This window comes from Myodes glareolus, chromosome 5 (assembly GCF_982192425.1).
Source record: "Myodes glareolus chromosome 5, mMyoGla1.1, whole genome shotgun sequence".
Taxonomy (NCBI): Eukaryota; Metazoa; Chordata; class Mammalia; order Rodentia; family Cricetidae; genus Myodes; species Myodes glareolus.
In genome coordinates, this window is record NC_142030.1 from 67,269,220 (window position 1) to 67,292,465 (window position 23,246).

The 23,246-nt window shown below is 43.2% G+C and overlaps 1 long non-coding RNA gene across 1 annotated transcript; it reads left to right on the top strand.

The window, feature by feature from the left end:
* Positions 1 to 599: 599 nt before the first annotated feature.
* On the top strand, positions 600 to 20,688 carry LOC146894936 (uncharacterized). The gene is made up of 3 exons (XR_015001370.2): positions 600 to 931; positions 16,061 to 17,165; positions 19,038 to 20,688. It is a non-coding gene; the product is annotated as an uncharacterized LOC146894936 (long non-coding RNA).
* Positions 20,689 to 23,246: the final 2,558 nt, after the last annotated feature.

Here is a 23,246-nt window from a genome sequence, read left to right on the forward strand (position 1 = left end):
TGGAAAGAAAGCATGGGAGGAGAGAGATCATCAGAAACTTCACACTGAGAGCAAGAGATGGGTGTGCAGTTCAGTCCTGGGATCCCTGCCCTTAGGAGAGGGAATTGTGAGTTTGAGGCCAGCCTGGGTTACAAAGCTAAACCCTGTCCCAGAACGAAGCAAACAAAAATCAAACAAATAACTGCAGGTGACAGTGGGACATTACTTAGTAATTACCAGACAAGGTCTCTGAGTGCAGGAGGCGTGAGTATCTATTGATTAAGTTAGTGCAGGGCACTAACAGCAAGTGAATTGGTCCCTTTTCCTAAGGATCAACATTTTGCCTTAATCTCACCATATAAACAATTGCCAGACTGCAGAGATCCCAGAGTCTGTCTGCACGGTGAGTTGGAGCCTTACAGCCTCCTACAGCCGTGCCTCTGTCTAATTAGCAGCTCTCTATGGACCTGTGTTCTTTCTTCTTGCCTCTCCCCGTGGTTTTTAAGAGTCAACCCTTTCATATGACTCTAACCCATGATCCCTTGTGACATTCAGAAGACTGCCCGGAAGGCAGATGGCTACCAAGCCACTTACTCTCAGAACCTCTCGCCCGTCTGCCTCCACCTTGATAAAAAGTCCTCTACAAAGACCCTCAGCTCGCGCTCTCATTCCCACTGTCCCCAGAGTGGGAGACATGGAGCGTGAGAGTAGAAGTCACCTGCTCGCCTGGGAGAGGAAAACAGCAATTAAGCCAAACTAGAAATTAGTGTTTACTGGCTGCAAGTGATCTTTTGAGGAAGCGCGTGTTCCATCAGACTATACAGAACAGCTGTACGCAGGACGGGTTTGTGTCACGTGCTCATTTGTGTAGGGACACATTAAAAAGGAATGCATGGGAGATGCAGAACTCCAAGACATCAGCTGAGTCAAACTAGGAACATTCGTTAGACTGGTGAGTAGCTTGACTGGGGGGCAAGACGGGAACTCCACTGAGCATCTTGGATGTGGCTCCCGGGCACCATCGCCAGTCGCCCCCACTCCCCTGTCTCCTCCTAGAGAAGCAGCCAGCTCAGCAGCTGTTACAATTCAGTGACTTCATTTCTATTTTAATCAGAGCAGATTACTTTCGACCAAACTAGCATTTCTGGATATAATCTACATCACCTGACCCCGGTCCATTAATGAGAAACGGTCCCCTCCGTTTTCTCTGTTTGTCGGATGCTAATTTATCCCGGCCAATATTATTATGCTAATTATGTAAGTGCAGTTGTTCTTTCAGGCAATTTTGATTATAGGAACTCTTGAAAATGTAATGAGAGAGAGAACCAAACAGAGCAGGCAGGTATTCAGGGAGATTAGAAGCATCCTCTTCCAGGTATTAAGAAAGTGCATTCTAAGTATGAGAATTTGGGTCTTTTGTATTATGATGTGCTTTCATCTGGTTAGGGTAGTTCTTCAGTTCCCTGGGGGTAAAATCTCAGATGACTATCACAGCCAGGAGGATATGTGAGTAAAACAGAATGAGTTCCCATGCAGTCACGGTAGTGAAGACTGTGGAGACCTGGGCCAAACCGAGGTCTTGCTCCTCTGGAGGAGCCGCCTGCCTCCGTACCAGTCACTTGATGTCATAAGAAAATAACCACAATGTGGCCAAAGAAGACAAAAATCTGGGCTAAGTTTCTAAGTGGCTTTAGTTTTTATTTATAAAGCACTAAATTGGGTCAAATAACGTTCCCTTAAGAGCTCCTAAAACACATCGGTGTGTGTCCCCTGATCCATTCACCATGTAACATAATCCTCTTGACGCTAGATGGAAGCAGGGAGAAGCTCCTGGAATCAAGCAAGTCTCCAGCAGATGTCAGACTCCTTAGACTGAGGCTTAGTTCCCAGCCTCTGTCACCACTTCGTTGCCATTCTCAAGTCCCGAGTAATCAAGTTTCATGCCTGGCTTCCTGCCATGACTAGTCTTATGTCAATTTAACATAAGCTAGAGTCATCAGAGAGGAGGGAACCTCAGTTGAGAAAATGCCTTCATATGATCAGGTTGTAGGCAGGTCCATACAGTGTTGTCTTGCATTGTCTTAAGCTGTGATTGTTGTGGAAAGGCCCAGCCCATTGTGGGTGGTGCCATCCTTTTTATATTGTAACATGAGGGCCTGCTTGTTGGGGTTTATGTCCTGCCCAGTTCCCCACAGTCAGCAAGCCCCAAAGAAAATCACACAGAGATCTCTATAAGTTATAAAACTGATTGGCCCATTAGCTCAGGCTCTTATTAGCTCTTGTAGCTTATATTAACCCATTATTCTTATCTATGTTAGCCGCATGGCTCAGTATCTTTCTCAGTGGGGCAGCTCTCATCCTGCTTCTTTGGTGGTCTGGGCAGAACTGCAGAGGGAGCTTCCTGCTTCCCAGAAAACTCCTGTTCTCATCACCCCACCTCTACTTCCTGTCTGGCTGGTCCACCTATTCTTCCTGCATGACCAATCAACATTTATTTAAAACATGATTGACAGAATACAGACAATTCTCCTGTACCACTTCCCCCTCTTTTTTTTTAAAACAAAGAAAAATATCCATAGTTCATTTGTTGGGAATGTGAGTGTAGTATTCCAGGCTACTTTCAGCTGGTTGGGGGCACTGATAATCTTATGGAGACCTAAAGAAAATTTAGAGTTATAATCAAGTCCTGACTGAAGTATCCTGGGAGTCTTGATCATCTCAGGCAGCAGTCTTGAATCTGTTCTGGATGTAGAACTCAGACATCTGGGCCATCTGTTCCTACCGGAGATTTTTCAGGTAGTCTTCCTTGATCAAACTTGATTTTTCTTAGCTCAGAATGAATCCACAGCCTCTCATTTCCTGTAGAAACAAAAGCAAATCCTCTTCTCCAAAGTAACATACCTTTTGACTTTAATTTTGAAGCTAAGGTATTTTCAAAATAACTATCTTGGATTAATTCAGCAGCATTTATAAGCAAATATCTTTTAGCAGCTGTTGCTCCTTCCTCAGCATTCAAACAATTCAAAGAGAGCATAATAGTATACAGTATCAAGATTCTCTGTGTATTTTCCATCTTTATGTGGCTTTACTTTAACCTGTATTTCTTTTATTTTTACTTTTAACTTTTGGTTTTTGAGACAGGTTCTCTGTGTATCTTTGTCTTGGAATTCCCTCTGTAGACCAGGCTATCCTTGAACTCACAGAGATCTGTCTGTCTGCCTCCCCAGTGCTGGGATTAAAGGTGTGTGCCACCACACCTTGAATGTACAGAGGTCTGTCTGTCTCTGCCTCCCAAGTTTTGGGATTAAAGGTGTGTGCTACCACACCTTGAACTCACAGAGATCTGTCTGCCTCTGCCTCCCAAGCATTGGGGTTAAAAGTATGTACCACCACACCCAACTTCTTTCTTTCTTTCTTTCTTTCTTTCTTTCTTTCTTTCTTTCTTCCTTTCATTTTTTTAGGACCTTAACCTTTAGCCTGCATATATTTTTAACACATAGTAAACCATTTAGAGGTTTTCTTCATCTTTGAATCTATCTTTACTGTATAGCTCTCTCTTTTTCTGACCACATGAGCCTTTAATTTACTAAGCAATATGGGTAGGATTAAAGCCGTGTCTTTGACAGCTGGATCCAGCCCATTCCTTAGCTTTCTGTGATTCCAGCCTCATGGTGGAGGTACCGGCTGTAGCCATGTTTATTGCCACAACTCTATGGAGTTTCAAGGTCCCTGCCAGCAAGCAAACTGCAGCATTCTGCTCACAGACCACACTCAAGTGCTTTGTAGTCAGACTGCCTGCCTGAAAGAGTCAGAGTTTGCCCTGGCAGGATGGCCCAGAAAGTCAGCATTTTAAAACAGCGCAGCTTTTTTCCTGCTACAGCTAAAAACCAAAAAGCATGTGTTCAGCTTTTCATCAACACTGTTTAAGTGTTTTGTGGCAGGACCTCTTAAAGGAACTGCAAGGTTTTGCAGCTAAATCTGAGTCAGGAAGCCTCTCTTAGATGAGAGCACTTGCTTGCCTCTAGCAAGCAGAGCAGACCTGAGAAATTGCTGCTACCAAGAAAACATGCTTTACTCTATTCTTTCCCAAGCTTTCTCAGGTTTTCTGTGGATGTAGTTATCCACATGGGCACCATTCTGTAACATCAAAATATAATTGATAGAATATAGACAATTCTCCCACACCACTCTATAAGAAAGCATCCTGAGCAAGCCATGGGGAACAAGCCAGTAAGCAGCTCTCCTCTGTGGCCTCTGCATCAGCTCCTGCCTCCAGGTTCCTGCCCTGTTTGGTTCCTGTCCTGACTTCCTTCAGTGATGGACTACAATGTGTAAATGTAAGCCAAATAACCCCCTCTCCCCCGGAACTTACTCTTTGGTCTTGGTGTTTTGTCCAAGCAATAGAAACTCTAAGTCAAGTTGGTACCAGGATAGTGAGGTATTGCTGTGACAGACCTGACTATGTTGCTTTATGGAGGATTTTTGGAATTTTCTTTCTTAATCCCAGTGACTGATGGGAGAGGGCCCAGCCTGTTGTGGATGGTTCCATCCCTATACTGGTGGTCCTGGGTTCTATAAGAAAGCAGGCTGAGTGAGTTGTGAGGAGCAAGTCAGTAAGCAGCATCCTCCATGCCCTCTGCATCAGCTCCTGCCTCTAGGTTCCTGCCTGGCTTGGGTTCCTGTCATGACTTTGCTTTGATGATGAACAGTGATGTGGAAGTATAAGCCAAATAAGCCCCTTTCTCCCTAGCTTGCTTTTTGGTCATGGTATTCCATCATAGCAATAGAAGCCCTAAGTAAGACACACTCTCTCCAAATTTTACAATAAGGTCGTCAGGTGGAATAAGAGCCTGTTTTTCAGAAGTCGTTGATTGAAGACCTCTCTCAGTTTCTTGCTATATGGGTTTTTACAGAAGGCAACTTATAATGTGACTTCAATAGAAGTAGCAAAGGAGACTTTAGGTTTGCTATAAGGGTGGTCTTGCATATAAGTTGATATTCAACCCTTAGTAAATTGAAAATGCAGCTCTTAATATTGTAAAAGATTTGAGGTCACTGAGAAAATAACCGTCCCTGAAATTGGAGAATGGCAGGTAGTGACAGAGACTCTCCACACCGCCACCATACGGAGACTCATCAGCAGAGCTGTCTTTAGGACACACAGAGCAGATCTGAACTGTGTCTGATGAGTGCAGGCGGCTCCTGTGAGCAGGTCTGAGAGTCAAAACCTCAAGTGGGACACAGATATCAGAAGTTCTGTTCTGCAAGATTATCCTCTAGGAAGGATCTCAATGGGATTCCCACGTTACACATCACAGGAAAACCCTTCAGGCTTTCAGGGGAGGAGAGAGGAACCATCTTGAAAAAGGCCAGAGTATTCTGTTTATAAGAGCCTTCCCTCAGAAGAAACTGTTTAGCAGAGCTAAGTTGCTAGAATATTATCATTGTTTAACCGATCTTACGGGAGATGCTCCAGCAACTCTGGGCATCCCGACACACAGAGAAACCACTGTCCCTAGAGTTGAAGAGACGAACAGGCGGATACAGACAATTCCAACTTCCCTACAGAACTCAGTGAGAGGGCAGCACTAAGGGGCTTGCGAGGTTCACAGCGCAGAGACCCCAGAACTAAGAGACCCAACCCTAGCACCACAGAATCCTCCTCCTGCCCTCTGCCTACCTCCGTGCGACTAAAGGCCCGTTGACCGTCTTTCCTTGCCCTGCACATCATGCCCTGCTATCAAGAGAAAAATAACAAGGCATATAAAAGAAGTTTGAAAACAGACAGAACAATCCCACGGAGAACCAAATAGAAGGAAATACCCAAGATATGTGGACAACCATCAAAGGCACAGCACGTGCATAACAGAGGGCACCGGAACAAAAAGAAGAAACGGCAATAGCCACTCATGAGTTAGTGGGTTACGCCACACCACAGGTTCAGGGAGCTCAGAAAACACCAAGCATAAATTCACTGCACCTATGAATAGCATATTCAAAACCAATTAGGAACAAAAGAGAGTAAGCAAGAGAGAGGAAGGCTGGAATTTTCACTAGTCTCCAAGGTGACCCCCATCCCTTTAGCCCGCACACCAGGGAGAGGCGTGCACTGGCATGAATATCCAGGGTGAGTTCTCGGGAGCTACCGCAGACGCTGCCGAGTATTATTAACGAATCAATCTCACACCAGTTATGTTTTAAGGGGTTATTTATTTGGCGGGGGGTAAAACTTACATACACCATAAACCGTCAGGAAGGGAGCCTAGTCGCTGGAGCAGGAGCCGGGAGCAGCAGCCCAGACCGAGCACCGGAACCAAGAGCCGGAACCAAGAGGGCCTTATCCGGAACTGCTTCTCTTTTTAAAAGAGAAATATACCACGCCCCAGTGGGCTGGTATTTCAGCAGCTATTGGCTGACGGAGCGGAAGTCGCTCCCCGCTGCACTGTGGGCTCCTGCTTCAGTGATTATTGGTTGAGGCAGCGGAAGTTACTCCCACAACACCTCCCCCTTTTGTTTAAGTAAGAGAGTTCTAAGCCTACTATGAAATTATATACAACAAGTACAAACCTACACAATTATATACAATAAATACAAATATCCTATTTTAACTAGCTTAAGTCTTGTATAAGAAAATAACTTGGCCACGTCATGAAAAGAAAGTAACTACGTTTATATAATCTTCAATCCCATCAAAGATCTGAGAAGGGAAATAATGTTACCTGAGTAATTAGGAAGTGCAATCAAACTTCCAGAACATGTAACAAATCACAGAGACAATTGGCTACCTGGGCAAACACCCAGAATCACGTTTGCAGCGTTGAAGCAACCAACTTTGGCTAAGGCCTAACGTAACTGACATACCATTTTCAAAGGCAAGGAACTTTTCAAAACTATCTTATCCTGTCTTGGCAGGATATGACAGTCCTGTTTTATCCATTTACGGATACTCTGTAACTCTGTCAGTAGTTGAGGTATGGGCATTTCTTTACCCAAAGGCCAGTTCTGCCAAGAAGAAAGGCTCCAGGTGGAGTGTCTTTGGTGCTCAACATTCTCTCAGGAATAGATCAGTGTTGCCAGGAGTGATTGTGTCTCCCTACCACAGAACTCTGAGTTAGATTAAAGGCCATTTTCTACAGCTCTTTGAAGAGGTTGAAGATTATCTATCTATACTGAATATAATGTCTATGTATCTAAAGAACCTGATTAGTTTAATGATAAATGACAAACTTAGATGACTATTGATCTATATTATTCTCAATATCTATCTAACTTAAAGACTAAAATAGTAAACAACTGTGCAATAAATGGGGACAACATGACCTCCAAGTATAAACAATGTGCAAGTATACATTGCAATATGGTAAATATATATATCAATACATAAACAATATATAAGTATCTTAATCAGAGGTAGAAGTGTACAATGCAATATGGTAAAATATACATATATCAATACAATATATATATGTCAATACATAAAAATATTTTAAACAGAGGTAGAAGCATGCATGCCTAAAATAGTCAACATAATTTAAGTTTGTATTAATATATAAGAATCAATACCAATATATTTGTCTAAAAACAATAACTCACAAGTACAAAGCTATTATCCCATAATCCAATTATCCCTCTTTTTTTTTTTTGGATTCCTGCGCTTATAAAATTCCTCCCCCAACCCTCAACCCTATACTAATTATAACCAACCCCTAAATGATGTCCCTAAACCCAAGGACAAACTTTACTGGGAGAGGGGACATCGTTCTCTAGAATTACTTCCAGCTGTCATGGGGGCGACGTTCTTTCTGGGGGATCCTGTGAAAGCAAAATGATGGTTAAATTTCAAGATCAATGTCTTTTAAAATTGCAAATAGTCTCTGAGTATTTTGTGGAGGACTGGCCAGAATGTTGTACAAGATGTGCATCATTTCAGCTAACCACGTTGGAATCGTCTTGTGCAGCTGGTACTCAAAACAGGTCTTGTAGTAGCGCTATCAGTATCATGATGTCATATCAACCAGGTGGAGTTGTTGTTATGGGGCCCCATCTTCTTCCTGGAAACTTCAAATGTCACTGCAGGAAAAACTTATTGTTCATTGTGGAAAACTTAAACATTAATCATATATATTAATCATATATTAATATCATATATTATATGATTATAATAATATATAATCATATATTAATCATATAGACATATACAGACATACATATATTCAATGAAAGACATGATAGATATATTCACTGAAAGGTATGATAGATATGAAGAAAAGTAAAAATGTTTTCTAAACTCATATTTCTTTCTGTCCCATATCATGGCTCTTGACATGAGACAGAAACTCCAGAAATTCTGGGTTTTTCTTTTAACAACAGGCTTGGAATTAGAGAGGGACTGAGCCAGAGTCCAACTCTAAAACCAGCTCTATAAATTTAGAAATATGATTTAGTATATTTTACTTACAGAACCTATTCAGTTTTCTTGATAGTCCTTATTGTGCCATTATTTTCCGTCTGTCAGTATTCAGATATCCAGGGTCCCTTGAACTTTTCAAAAATCAGTGTTTTCCTGTGGAGATAAGAACAGAACCCTGCCCCCATTCTATATGTTTTTCTTACCAACTGTATGAATATCATCATTGTGGATGAGCTGTCATTTCTCCTTTCCAAGAGGTTTCTCCTCTTCAAATCGAACCTGTATTAATTTTGATGGTATCCACAACTTTTCTTCTCCTGTGGAAACAAGAGCAAAACCCCTTCCCCAACGTAGCACATCTCCTGGCCTCCATTGAGAGGTCAGCACGTCTTCGAAATAAACAGGTTGGTTTAGTTCAGAAGTTTTTTCCATTATCCAATGCCTCTCTGCTGCTGTTGTTCCTTTCTCATTAGCATTAAGAAAATTCAAGGTTAATAAAGCATTATGCAATCTATTTCTGGGGGTATCTTTTGTCCCTTTCTGTTTGTTTAGCATATCCTTTATAGTACGATTTGATCTTTCTATAACTGCTTGACCTGTAGGATTGTATGGTATACCTGTAACATGCTTAATATTATAATAAGCAAAAAATCGTTTCATTTTCCTAGATACATAAGCTGGACCATTATCTGTTTTTATTTGTGCAGGTATACCCATAATGGCCATAACTTCTAATAAATGCGTGATTACTGAGTCAGCTTTTTCAGAGCTTAAAGCAGTTGCCCACTGAAAGCCTGAATAAGTGTCAATGGTGTGATGTACATATTTTAATTTGCCAAATTCTAGAAAGTGAAACACATCCATCTGCCAAATTTCATTCCTTTTAATACCCTTTGGATTAGTCCCTGCAGGCAATGGTGTTTGGTTATAAAAAGAGCAAGTAGGGCATTTCTTTACAATCTCCTTAGCTTGTTGCCATGTAATAGAAAACTCTTTTTTCAAGCCTTTGCTATTGACATGATGTTTTTTATGAAATTCAGATGCCTCCAGCACACTACCAATCAATAATTGATCAATATCTGCATTACCTTGTGCTAGAGGACCTGGCAGACCTGTATGGGATCGGATATGCGTTATATACATAGGGCAGAGCCTGTTTCTGATCATGTCTTGTACCTGGATAAACAATGAGGTCAGTTCTGTATCATCAGGTATAAATTCAGCAGTTTCAATATGCAAAATAACTCTTTCTGCATATTGTGAGTCAGTAATTATATTAAGAGGTTCTTTAAAATCCCTAAGCACCATAAGGATGGCATATAATTCTGCTTTCTGGACAGAATCATAAGGACTTTGTTCCACTTTACTCAATTCTTCTGATTTGTAACCTGCTTTCCCTGATTTATTAGCATCGGTATAAAATGTATGAGCTCCGGTTATTGGAGCATCACGGACAATTCGAGGGAGGATCCAAGAAGTTCTCTTTATAAAGTTAAGTCTCTTGCTTTTTGGGTAATTGTTATTGATTTCTCCCAAAAAATTAGAACAAGATCTTTGCCATGGTTCATTGTCTTCCCACAACTTTTTTATCTCATCAGCAGTGAAAGGCACTATAATTTCTGATGGGTCTATACCTGCTAATTGACGAAGTCTCAATTTTCCTTTTATAATCAATTCAGAGACTTTTTCCACATAAGTTTTTAATTTTTTACTTGGTTTGTGTGGTAAAAAAATCCATTCTAAAATAGTATCTTCCCTCTGCATTAAAATTCCTGTAGGAGAAATTCTGGAAGGCAATATAACTAGAACGCAACTAAAATTTGGATCCACCCTATCTACATGTGCCTCCTGTAATTTTTCCTCAACCATCATCAGTTCCTTTTCTGCTTCAGATGTTAACTCTCTGGGACTATTCAAATCTTTGTCACCATCTAAGGTTTTGTTTAAATGAATTATTAGATCAGGTGTTATCCCAACAGCTGGTCGTAGACTGGAAATGTCTCCTAATAATCTTTGAAAGTCGTTAAGCGTTCATAACCGGTCTCTCCTGATTTGTGCCTTTTGAGTCTTAATTCTTTGTAAGCCTATTTTATAACCTAAATAATTAACAGAATCTCCTCTCTGAATTTTTTCAGGAGCAATTTGCAATCCCCATTTAGGTAATACTAGTTTTACTTCTTCAAACAGCCTTTCTAAGGTATCTTTGTTTTGATCAGATATCAGGATATCATCCATATAGTGGTATATTATGGACTTAGGAAATTGTTTGCGTATAATTTTCAATGGTTGGCTTACAAAATATTGGCACAGGGTGGGAGAGTTCAACATTCCCTGTGGGAGGACGGTCCACTGGTACCTCCTTGCAGGCTGAGAGTTATTATAGGTAGGCACTGTGAAGGCAAACTTTTCTCTATCTTTTTCTTGTAATGGTATAGTGAAGAAACAATCTTTCAGATCAATAACTATAAGAGGCCATCCCTTTGGTAACAGGGAGGGCAGAGGAATTCCAGATTGCAGAGGGCCCATAGGTTGAATAACCTTGTTGATAGCTCTAAGATCTGTCACCATTCTCCATTTACCAGATTTTTTCTTAACAACAAAAACAGGAGAGTTCCAAGGGCTGGTAGATTATTCTATATGTCCAGCATCTAATTGCTCTTGTACCAGCTGTTCTAAAGCCTGTAACTTTTCCTCAGCTAAAGGCCACTGTTTAGTCCATATTGGTTTCTCAGTCAACCATTGTAGAGGCATGGCTGTTGGTACCTCTGAAGAGCCATCAATTGTGTTGTGTTCTTGTATAGCTCTAATGGCTGGTTTCCGCCATCTGTAATATCTTGTAATATTGTCCTCAGAAATATGGGCTCTGGAAGCAGCAGGAATGTTAATTTGGGTATTCCATTGCTGCAATAGGTCACGGCCCCATAAATTCACTGCAATATTTGCTACATATGGCCTTAGTTTTCCTATTTGTCCGTCTGGACCTATACAATTGACCCATCTCGTGCTTTGTCTTACTCGAGATAGGGTTCCAATTCCTAAGAACTGAATATCTACCTCCTGAAGAGGCCAATGTGGATGCCAAGACTCTGGTGTAATGATACTTACATCCGCACCTGTGTCCAGTAAGCCAGTAATAAGTTTGCCATTTACACACACTCTTAGCTGTGGCCTTTGTTCATTTATAGAAGTCTGCCAGAATATTCGTTTACTTTGTCCTCTTAGATTTCTTGATTCATTCACCACATTTAACTCATCCTTCAGGCCGTTATTGCTTTTAACAGCAGGCATGGGGCATTCTAATTTCCCTGAAGAGGCATGTTCTCTGCAGTGATCGGAAATGACTGGACCACATTTGCCATGGGGGCCTTCGAGAGGCCCCCTATTGAGTTTCCCGATGGCAACGGGTTGCCCTGTTTATCTCTTGTTGACCTACACTCATTCGTCCAATGCCTGCCCTTTCCACATCTCCTACATAAACCTGAAGGCTGAGTCCTCCTATTCCTGTTATTCCTAGAAGAGGCATTATTCCTGGACTTCCATTGTCTGCAGTCCCTTTTCATGTGTCCCATTTTGCCACAATGAAAGCATTTTGTAATCTGATGTCTCCTTTTACCTTTGGAAATTGCTTCTTGTACCCATGTTTCATTGCCATAATCAAATGTATCAACATTCATTGTATGTAAAACCCATTCGTCCAAAGGCGCTGATCTGAGCTTTAAAGGCCCCAGGATCCTTTTGCATTCTACATTGGCATTCTCATAAGCCAAAGACTCAATTACTATATTTCTTGCTTCTGGATCAGGTATCCCTATTTGTACAGCCTTAGTTAGTCGTTGCAAAAAGTCACTAAAGGGTTCTCTCTGACCCTGTTTGACCCTGACATACGATTCTACTCTCTGACCTGAGTCTTGAACCCTGTCCCAGGCCCTTAGAGCTGCTGTAGCACATATGGATAAAATGTTTTCATCATAAAGAGCTTGTTCCTGAGGATCAGAGTAAGGTCCTTCCCCTAGAATTTGATCTAGAGAAACCTCAATTCCTTTCGCTGATTCTTGTTGTTGTAAAAGTCTGGCCTCTTGTTTGAATAGGCATTTGAAATGCCATAAAGGTCCGTTCTCAAGGACAGCTGATGTGAGCTGGTTCCAATCTTTAGGGGTGGCCCTGTTGCTCAGAGCCCAGGATTTTAACATCTCCCTAACAAAGGATGAATGTAGTCCATAATTCACAATTGCTTGTTTAAATTCTTTCAGATCATTCATACGTATAGGCTCCCATGTATGTTCTTTAACGACCTTAGGGTTTTTGGAGCCAGTTATCTTTTCTGATGTTATTACTGGAAAGGCAGGTATAACTCTATGTAGACTGAGAGTTTTTTGAGGTGAAGGTTGCCTTTCTACCTTTTGCTCCTGTTCATCAGAGTCTATGATTTCCTCAATCTTATTAAATCTGCTCACCATTGCCTTCTTTAAGTCCTGAATCTCCTGTCCAGTATTATGCTCCAAAGCCTTCATTAACGATTCTAAGGCATGGAGCTTGTCCGTCAGAGACACGATATCCTCCTTGGACATAATCCTCATGGCATGTACTGTGCCTTCTTGTATGGAAATCCTGTCAATTAATCTATCATACCCTTTTGATAAAGTTCGATTTTCACATTCAATGGTTATAATCCTCTCAGCTAATGTTTCAGCACTTACAGTCATGGACTGGAGGTTATGCGTCATTTTGGTTGTCCCCTCCTCCAGGGCAGTGACGCTCCCTTCTAAAGAAGCAATATCAGACTGTACCTTCTTGATATTTTGGCCAGTTGACCGAGTCATATCAAACAAAGATCTATTCTCCTCCTTGAGAACTCCAAACTCTGATCTAGTCTCCTGCTTGAAAACTCCAAACTCTGATCTAGTTTCCTCCTTGAAATCTCCAAACTCTTTTTTGAGGAGGTTGGTATCAGTCTGAATTGTTCTTAAGGTTTTAATCTCTGCCCTCAGCATTGTAGATTCAGTCTGTAAGGACTGTATCTTTCTTATAAAATAGTCAAACACCAGAAAAGCAACAGATCCCAGGAATAACAAAGTAAGAGGAATATCTGAGACATCCTTCAGAATATCCTCCATAGCGCAACTGAAAAAACCATTGAACTTTTGGATAGTAATATTTTCCGACATTTTCAATCAAAGGAAATTGTACTTGTATGTATGTATGTATGTATTTATTTTCAACCGAAAAGAAAAATCTTACCTGTAATGACCGTTGCCTGCCAGTAGGAGGTGGGGCGCACCTGAATCCACGTGGCAGTGGTGTTGATTGAGGAAGTAAACTCTAGAATATATACACTCAAATCCAGAGGTTAAATCCACAGATCACAAAAGGTCAGAGAGCTTCTAGTGGCCAATAAACAAGGCAATAAACAAGGCCCTGCTGCTCTGTTCAACCGGATGCAGAGGGTCGTGACACAGCCACTGCGCTGTTGCTAAAGAGGCCTAGTGCTTTGGGCCCCCTGTCCCTGTGCTGGGATTAAGGGTCAAGCTGCTTTCAGCACTCCTAATCAGTTATGGGTTTCAAACAGCTTGCTGGAACTTCAAAGGGAGCTTGCGCTGTGAGCTCTTTGACTCACGCTGCAAGGAGAAATTTAAAAATCCGTGCCGAACAGGGCAAAGTAAGCCGGCAGAGACTGTCCGGACCTGTGTATCCTGGGAGGCCGAGCTGGGGGTGGGGGCGGGGTGGGGCGGTTCTTAAACCAAACGCTGGGCGCCAATTATTAACGAATCAATCCCACACCAGTTATGTTTTAAGGGGTTATTTATTTGGCGGGGGGTAAAACTTACATACACCATAAACCGTCAGGAAGGGAGCCTAGTCGCTGGAGCAGGAGCCGGGAGCAGCAGCCCAGACCGAGCACCGGAACCAAGAGCCGGAACCAAGAGGGCCTTATCCGGAACTGCTTCTCTTTTTAAAAGAGAAATATACCACGCCCCAGTGGGCTGGTATTTCAGCAGCTATTGGCTGACGGAGCGGAAGTTGCTCCCCGCTGCACTGTGGGCTCCTGCTTCAGTGATTATTGGTTGAGGCAGCGGAAGTTACTCCCACAACAGAGTTTAGAATGTCTCTGGGGTCCCCTGGCATACAGATTCTAAGAACACAAATGTTTCTCTGCCGGAAGAGGCAACACGTTCTGTTTTTCACTGCAGTCTCCAAGATTCTCACCCAAACACATTCACGGCTCTGACATCTTAAGCACCTGAGAGCCCCCTGTGGAAAAGCAACTAGGAAAATTGTCAAATTCAAAAGTCACATGCTGCGAGGAAGATCATGTGCCTTCTCCCCGGAGCACCTGTTCACCAGGTGACCTCACTGGTAGGATAAGTGTCTTTCCAGAATAGCCTTAGAAACCATGACTGTCTAGATCAAACCAAGCAGTTCCAGCAATGTCGAGAGAAATATCTTGATTCAAAGCTGCCTCCTGAATTCTCACTGCACAATAATTGAAGTTGGTGGTTACAGTCTCTTCGAGGGAACCAGTTCTCTGGGATGGTGGGACCTTCTTGAGACATCTAAAACATAATTATGTTATGCCTTAACTCTTCTTAAATCTGGCATTAACTGGAGTTAAATGAGACCCTTCCTTCCTTCCTTCCTTGCTTTCTTCCTTCCTTCCTTGCATTCTTCCTGTCTTCCTTCCTTCCTGCTTTCTTCCTTCCAGAAAATGGGAAATAAATTTTCTATGTTTGTGTACCACAAAAGAATCAGGGGATTTTTTTTTTGGAAAGACTGTTTTAGTCCATTGAAAATTCATATTTCCTTCATGAATAGCCCTCTTTAATTGGGCCATAATCCTTTTACATCTTCATGTTTCCGAGAACTTCCATCTTGGAAAGCCAGCTTACTAATGTGTGTGTGAGTGTGAGTGTGCGCGCGCACATGCACACAACAAACTCTCCTGGGCATCCCTCCAAGTGAACATCCCCCGCCGCTTATACACAGATGACGGCTGGCACCATATTTCCACTTCTTTTTCATTTTGTGAGTGCCTGAGCAATACACTATGCATTTGTGAGATTTCTTTTCAACTGATGCCTTTCAGTTTCATTTTTATCACATGTAGAAATCTAAGACTTACAGATACTATGACTTAAAACAATCAAAGCTTTTTTTTCATTCTTTATCTCAAACCTTAATTTTTAAAATGCCATTTGGTTCTTCCTCAAGGTTAGAAGCTAAGCAGCTGAATGGTAGAATATGTTTTGCTTGCATGAGGCCCTCGGTCACTCTCAGGAGTGTGTGCGCGCGTGCACACACACACACACACACACACACACAAGGGTATGGGGGACAAAGAGAGAGAGAGAGAGAGAGAGAGAGAGAGAGAGAGAGAGAGAGAGAGAGAGAGAGACTGTTCTTTTCCATAAAGAAATCCAGCAGACTTTCTATCAGCAGTCTAGATTGAAGTCCCAGGTTCATAGCTTATTAGCACTCAGCATGCAGACTTTCACTAGGTCACTTAACCTCCCAGAGACTCTAGTAACAGAATCCTCACTTGTGAAATAGGGTCAAACACACCTTGTTCACAGAATGATTTCCCGGGTTCAGTTCTGAGCACATATCTCAACATGTACATTCATCAGGGTGCAAGGAATTACTCTAAAACACTGGTTTTCTTTAAATCTTATGCAGAAACAAAGAAAGGCACCAAGGGCCTCCAAATGTTCAACTGAAAAGAGGAAATGGAATCCTTGAGTCTCGACCATCGACCCTCATTGTGACCTCTTCATTCATTTAGCAACTTTACTACCCAGACATCTGGGCTCCTCACTTCAGGCTGCTTTGAGACCTGAGCCTGAAGGGACACACCAGAGACTGCTATTCTGTGCCCTCAGAGGTGAGCAGATTCTTCTTCTGTGCCCTCAAGTGGAGCACTGTGGGCGACGCCCTTCCTAAAGTCAGGTTATTACTGGGCTATGTGTTTTTGCCTTTGCATTCACGTGGATGAAAAGCAAGCCCAAGGACTGTCGAGGAGGTTTCTGATCCCCTAGGTAAATTCTCAGATATGTGTGCATACAGAATGCCCTCTTCTGTTCCCGTAAGTGGCCGGCCCATGAGAGGCTCAGGCTGCCTAGGAGCAATCTGAAGCACAAGCGACCATGCAGTCACACACAGCACAGTTTGGCAGGAGGAGAAAAGCAAAGAGACAGAGAAGGTCCACAGCCACGCTGAAGAGCAGCAGTGGTTCTGGCTCCAGCGGCCATATGTGAACAGATAACACACCGGGCGGATGGAGTCAAGCTGCCTCTTGGTCACTAGACGGTTACAGAGGTCTTTTCCAGCTAGACAGAGTGTTCTGTTTGAAAAGTTACAGTTGGATGTCATTGCCAGTCCCTCCAGCCTTCAGATTTCTCCTTCCCAAGATCTTACCGTAGGATCCAGCTCTGCGTGCGTTTTCCAGCCCTAATCCAGGAGACCAGGGAAATAGTTTAGTTCCTAAGAGCCCTGGCCAAAAGCTGATTGCTTTCTCCTCTCTGCCACTGCCATTCTGCACAGCCTCACCTACAAATCGTGGTGATGAAGCCAGTTGCAAGAGCCTCTACAGAGAGCATGGAATTCCTTATTCAAAAGAAAGACATCTTCCAAAGGCCACATCAAAATTAACTTATAATCTTGCTAGTGAATTTCTTCCGGGATTGTCTGGCATGGTGGTGGCACCTCCCTGCAATAAGTTCTAGAAATGGATGCTCCTGGATTTATGATCTACAGCTGCCAGGATTGACTTTTCACATACCTGGTGAGTCTTCTGCCTTGCCATTAAAGAGGTCTCTGTCTTTATGTCTTATTATATTTGTATATATAATAATCCATAAACGAAAGTGCAAAGACGACTCTGGTTAAGAGAATCATGACAAAGGATTTTGTTTATTGTCCTTCCCCCCCCCCATTGTCATCTCCAGCTTCTTAACTGTTTCAGTGGTTGTTCTGGGTTAAAAAGATTAAATATAACTTTTATTTTGTTATTTTATTTGCAAGTGAGGGGGCAGGGGGGCATGCTTGACTGCACATGTGTGTGCTCACTCACACATGTCCGTGCGGAGGCCTGAGGTCGGTGTTGGGAGTATTCTTCTCTAAGACTTTCCACCTTATTTTGAGACGAGTTTTTCACCTGCCTGGAGTTCACCTTTTCAGCTAGACTAGCTGGCTAGCAAGCCCCGGGGTCGGCTGCTTCAGCCCGTCAGGTATGATGGGGTTACGAGCCTACGCCATCGCACTGGGGTTTTGATGTTTGCCCGGGCTCCAAATTCAGGCCCTCCTGTGGCACAACAAGCCGTGTGCTCCCTCAGCCATCTCGTTAGCCACTAGTATGCCACTTTTTGTCTATGTAAATATTGGATTTTTTAAAATTCCTTTTTCTTTTTATCTATTTTGATATTTACTTATTCATTCATTTATTTTTGGACAGTGTCTCAGTTTGCCTAGGCTGGTCTCTTGCTATGTAGCTGAGGCTGGTCTTAAAACACTGATGGTCCTAACTCCACACCCCCCATAATGTTAGACTTACAGGCATGTACCACTATACCTGGGTAAAATATTCAATTTTTAGGGTACTGTTTAAGGACTCAGGAGCTAGCTCACCACAGGAGCTATCCCTGGCTACCAGGTCATCAACAAAGCTGCCTCCAACCCTGTGATATGTGTATGTCTGTGCGTTCACATTGGTTCAGGGCTATGTGCTGGGATATTCAGGCATGTGTACCTGGAGACGAGAGGACCACCTTGTTGTCTGTCCTCATGTTCCTCTGACCTTTCATTAGAGGGTTATAAACGGGGGCCTCTCATCGGTTTGGAGCTTCGCCAAGGCTAGGCTAACTGGCAATAGAGCCCCAGGGATCCACGTGTCTCTGCCTCCCCAGAACTGGGATTACAGGTCCAGACCACCACATCGCATTTTACGTGGGTGCTGGGGAACTGAACTCTGGTCTTTATGCTCTGGAGGCAAATACTTTACCAAATACGCTATCTCCCCATAAGCAAATGCCCCAAAGCCATCTTCCTGTGTTTCCAACTTCACAGCCCCCCACCCATGTCGCTGGGATTGGTAACAGAGTCCTAGCCTGGAGGACAGTGAGCTGCTCTAGAGAGCAGGAAGCTACAGCTAGGACACATTGCTACAGCGCTTGTCTGTGCATGTCACCAAGACCCATGGCCGGTCCCCAGCTCTGAACCTCACTCCTGTCTGAAAGGTGGTCTCTTCCACCCAGAGCTTCCTTGCACACCAGTCCCTCCCTCCCGAAGCCCCTTCCCAGTACTTCCCTCCCTCTCTTCCCTTCCACTTGGCCACAGAGGGCACTTTCTGTCCTCTTTGAACATGCTGGTGTGACACACAACTCCTGGGGAAACTCTTCAAAGAGACAGATTTCCACTAGACCCCTGACCTGCACACACACACACACACACACACACACACACACAGCCTGAGGCAGGAAGGCTGGTTCTCAGCCAGTTGCAGTATCACCACCCACCAGGTGCAGCTGCTCTGTTAATTTTAGAATCCGAGCCACCATCTTGCCTCCAGGCACTTGGACAGACACCCTGTGTATGAAGTGATCCACGTGGGGCCCACCCTTTGCTTTTAACACCTATAACATCTTTGTATCTTACACAGGTGACTTTCGGGGAGCTACTCTCAGTAAGTGATTTATTTTAAAAAGTGACATCGCACACTTGGAGGATGTCAGTCCCTGGTCAGAAGGTGGAGGCAGCAGACCCGGGAGAGGTGGTGATGGGCTAAGGTAGACTGGACAGGCTCCCCTCTCTACAACTGAGAAAGCATTGGATTGTTATGCAGTGTCCAGACTCAAGGTATCGCCACCATGTAGACCGGACTGCCTTTGATCTCATCCTGAAAACTGATGATGAAGGAAACGCAATTGAATTCAGAGAGTGACTTGCCTGGGCCTCTAACTGGACGTGCAGGAGGTCCGTGTGTAAGTTGGCTGCCCTGCTATCTTGACAGGCAGTAGCTGGTCTGGAAGAGCTGACTAAATACTACCACTGGAGCCTGGCAAGATAGCATTCACACAGGAGAGCTATAACATCTTAGGGAGATGGTGTTCTTACTAGGCATTGTGGAGTACAGGACAAACCCACAAAACATGGTGGCATGCAGAAAAGAGATTCCATCTTAAAGAAGAAATAAAACACATACATTCTTGAGAGTTGACTGAACTTGGAATAAAAAAAATACATTTTCTTATTCAAGGAAATATAAGACAGCACAACAGGAATAGTAAAGACATTAAAAATGGCAACACTGGAGGCCTGAGCAAGCGACCTCCGCACGACCACCAGCCAGAACAGGCCGTAGCCACCAAAGCAGGCCTAAGTCAGCGACCTCCTCCTGAGCAGGCCCAAGCCTTTGTGGGACCAGGCCTGAGCCACCAACCTCCACCCCTCCAGCAGCAGTCCAAGCAAGCAACCTCCATGGCAGCAGGCTCAAAGGACCTCTGGGATTGCAAAGCAACCTCTAGGGTGATTGGAAATGTGGCCCCAACTCCACCACCAGGAGCCACTATATGAGCCTTGGGTTCCCTGGGACCTGGAAGAGTGATCACCAGAGACACAGCCCCATCTACACCAATCAGAGGAAACGATGGGTAGGCAAGGTTAGCGCACACTCAACACCACAAAGAGCAACACGGCACCAACAAAAACTAGTGACTCTAAAAACAGCAGAATGCAGAAGATGTGGTACATTTACACAATGGAGTACCACACAGTGGGAAAAATAATGACATCTTGAAATTTGCAGGCAAAAAGGTGGATCTAGAAAACATCATATTGAATGAGGTAACTCAGACCCTGAAAGATAAATATGATAAGTACTCACTCATAAGTGGCTTTTAGACATAAAGCAAAGAAAAATCAGCCCACAATTCACAATCCCAGAGAACCTAGATAACAAAGAAGACCCTAAGAGAGACATACATAGATCTAATCTACATGGGAAGTAGAAAAAGACAAGATCTCCTGAATAAATTGGGAGTGTGGGGATCATGGGGGGAAGGTAGAAAGGGAGAGGGGAGGGAAAGAGGGAAGTGGAGAAAATATATAGCTCAATAAAAAAAATAAAAAGTTTACACATAAAAAAAATGGCAACACTGGGTTCCTAGTAAAGAAAAACGTACGCTCACGATAATCTATTGAATTGGTATGTGAATTTTATGTAAAGTAAAGTTCCCCCTAAGATTGTTAATAATGTGAACTTAGTCATCCAAAACAAAGAACAGCCAGGAATAAAATCTCTTAAAAATTTCCTTGTTGAACCCTGTTACATTTTGAAACATGCAATAAATAAGTCTTTGAAAAGTGTGTGGTCCTGACAGAAACACAGGGAGAGAAAAAAGCATCACTAGCTGAATAAAGTGGATAATTCTAGAAACAGTCAGCTGCTTTTGTGGAAACATTCTGAGAAACAAGGGTTGGAACGTAATCAGTCCAGCACAATAGAAAAAGAATATTCAGATAAAGCTGTAGGCAAACCTTGAGGGCGATTTCATGTTTGTCTAGAAAAGAGTGCCGTGTGAGTCATGTAATAATTTTCAGTTCCTTCACATTTTAAAATTCAGAATACAACTGGGACATGATGAAAGTCTGGCCAAAGGAATGCAGGCGTCACTTCCTTGTGTGTCCTTGACTCAGATTTTTGTCACGTAGATTCTCATTCAACATCATTATAACTGAAAGTCAATGAGCCAGATGCTGTGATTCATGCTGGTGATCCCAGGACTCTGAAGACAAGGCAGGAGGATCATGAGTTTAAGGTCAGCCTGGGCTACACAGTGGCCTTGTTGGAAATCAACCGTACAAAGGTAAAAAATGTAGCAGTAGCTTAGCTGAGCTTGTGACTTGATAGCATTTCTGCTCAGGCCAAGGGACTGAGGCGGCAGATTTAAGCCTGAATGTGTAACACAAGAGCCATTGCTATAGTCCGGACAGAGTCAACACCACTGTTAGACCACTGATGACATCTGATGGCTTTCAAGATTTTACTTCTATTAATCGTGTGTGTGTGTGTGTGTGTGTGTGCGTGCGTGTCTGTGTGTGATGTGTGTATCGATGTGTGATGTGTGCGTGTCTGTGTGTGATGTGTGTAGCGATGTGTGATGTGTGCATATAGAATACATGTAGAAGTAAGAGGACAACCCCTGGTGTCATCCTCGTCTCCCCCTTGTGTGAGACAGGGTTGTGTGTCACTGCCGTGTACAGACACTAGGATATCTGATCTTTGAACTTTCAGGGATTCTGTTTCTCTGCCTCCCATCTCCCCATAGAAGCACAGACCCTTGTGGCCACATCCAGCTTTGTGGAGAACTCAGATCCTCATATACACAGTGGGCATTTTACTCACTGAGTCACCTAGCCAGGCTTCTCCCAGGCTTTCGTTGTTTTGTTTTCTCTTTCCACAAAGGCTGCTCCTTCCCGAGACTTCTCTGTCTGCGACTGTTTTCTTTCTTTAGGCGGTAGACCAAATTCGGATTCTTTATTTAGTAACTTGGAATGTCATGACTCTTCAGGAAAATACCAGGAAGGCCAAGTTCCTTGTGGCAAGGCCTGAGCTACAGCCTGGTGGTAATGTGTGACCCCATAAAGCTGCCTGGCCATACAGCACCGTGGTCCCCTAAACAGGCTGGATCGGATGCTAAAGCTTAGGCTGACCTTCTTCCTGGGGCAATTGTGAGTCTCGGTGAGATATGCCCCAACTGTCTTTGTTGGCACGGAGCTGTAATCCCTAAGGTATTATTGGTACTCACTAAGATTCACTATGATTCACTACATTTAAACCCTGTCATGCACTAAAACTGCTTGAGGTGTTAGGGTTGTTCACTTTTGTTTTATTTGTTTATTTATTTTCAGATAGGGACTTACATTATGTCCCTGGGGGCCCGAAACTCTCTGTGCCATCCAGATTGACCTCCCACTGCATCAGTCCTCCTGCCTCAGCCTCCTGGATGCTGGAGCTGTAGTGTGATCCACTGCCACGGACTGGCTCAGGGGAGCCACTCAGACCAAGGGAGTAGCAGGGTCTTGGTACACAGGAAGGCACAAGTTCGGTGAATGACAGACAGACACAACACACAGAGAGTGCTTGGAATCTGCTGTGATTTTACTGAATTCATGTTTTCATTCATTATATAGTACTCAAACAAAGAACAAATCAGAAGGTCATGTGTCAATAGTTGGAACAGTATGAAAGCCTTTTTTAGTCACATCAGCGATATTATAAGAAAAGCATAGTATCGGGAACAGGTGTTAGACATAAAGCATCCTTAGAAGAGGAAATCTTGTCCTTGGGAACATAAACCTCAGACAAGTGGTTTCATCTTATCTAAGAATAGAAAGTTTCTGTCTCATTATCGCTATCATGGCCTTTCCTCTTTCTAACCCATTCTTTATCTCATCTAGTGACCAAATATACCTAATCAGTTCTCTGCACCTGCTAAAATATACTTTTTAGTACCTTCTAATGCAGCAGACACCATAGGGGTTGGGATCTAGCAAGCCTATCCATAAAGTTCAAAGTATAATATAACACTCTTTATCTATTAACATTAACCCATCTATTCCCTTGCTCATCATACACCCCATGTATGACAGGGGTTCTGCTGTAGTCTTATACATTCCCATACTGTGCTTCCCTATCCCAGAGCTGTTCCTGAAGAGATGATTCTTATGTTGTAGATATGAAGAATATCATTATTATAAAAGATATTGTGCAAAGCCCATATCCCGCACAGCCAGCTAATCGAGAAACCCGTCTATGCCCCACGGGCGGCCAATACTGGGCCATCTGCCATTGACCTCCAGGTAGCCT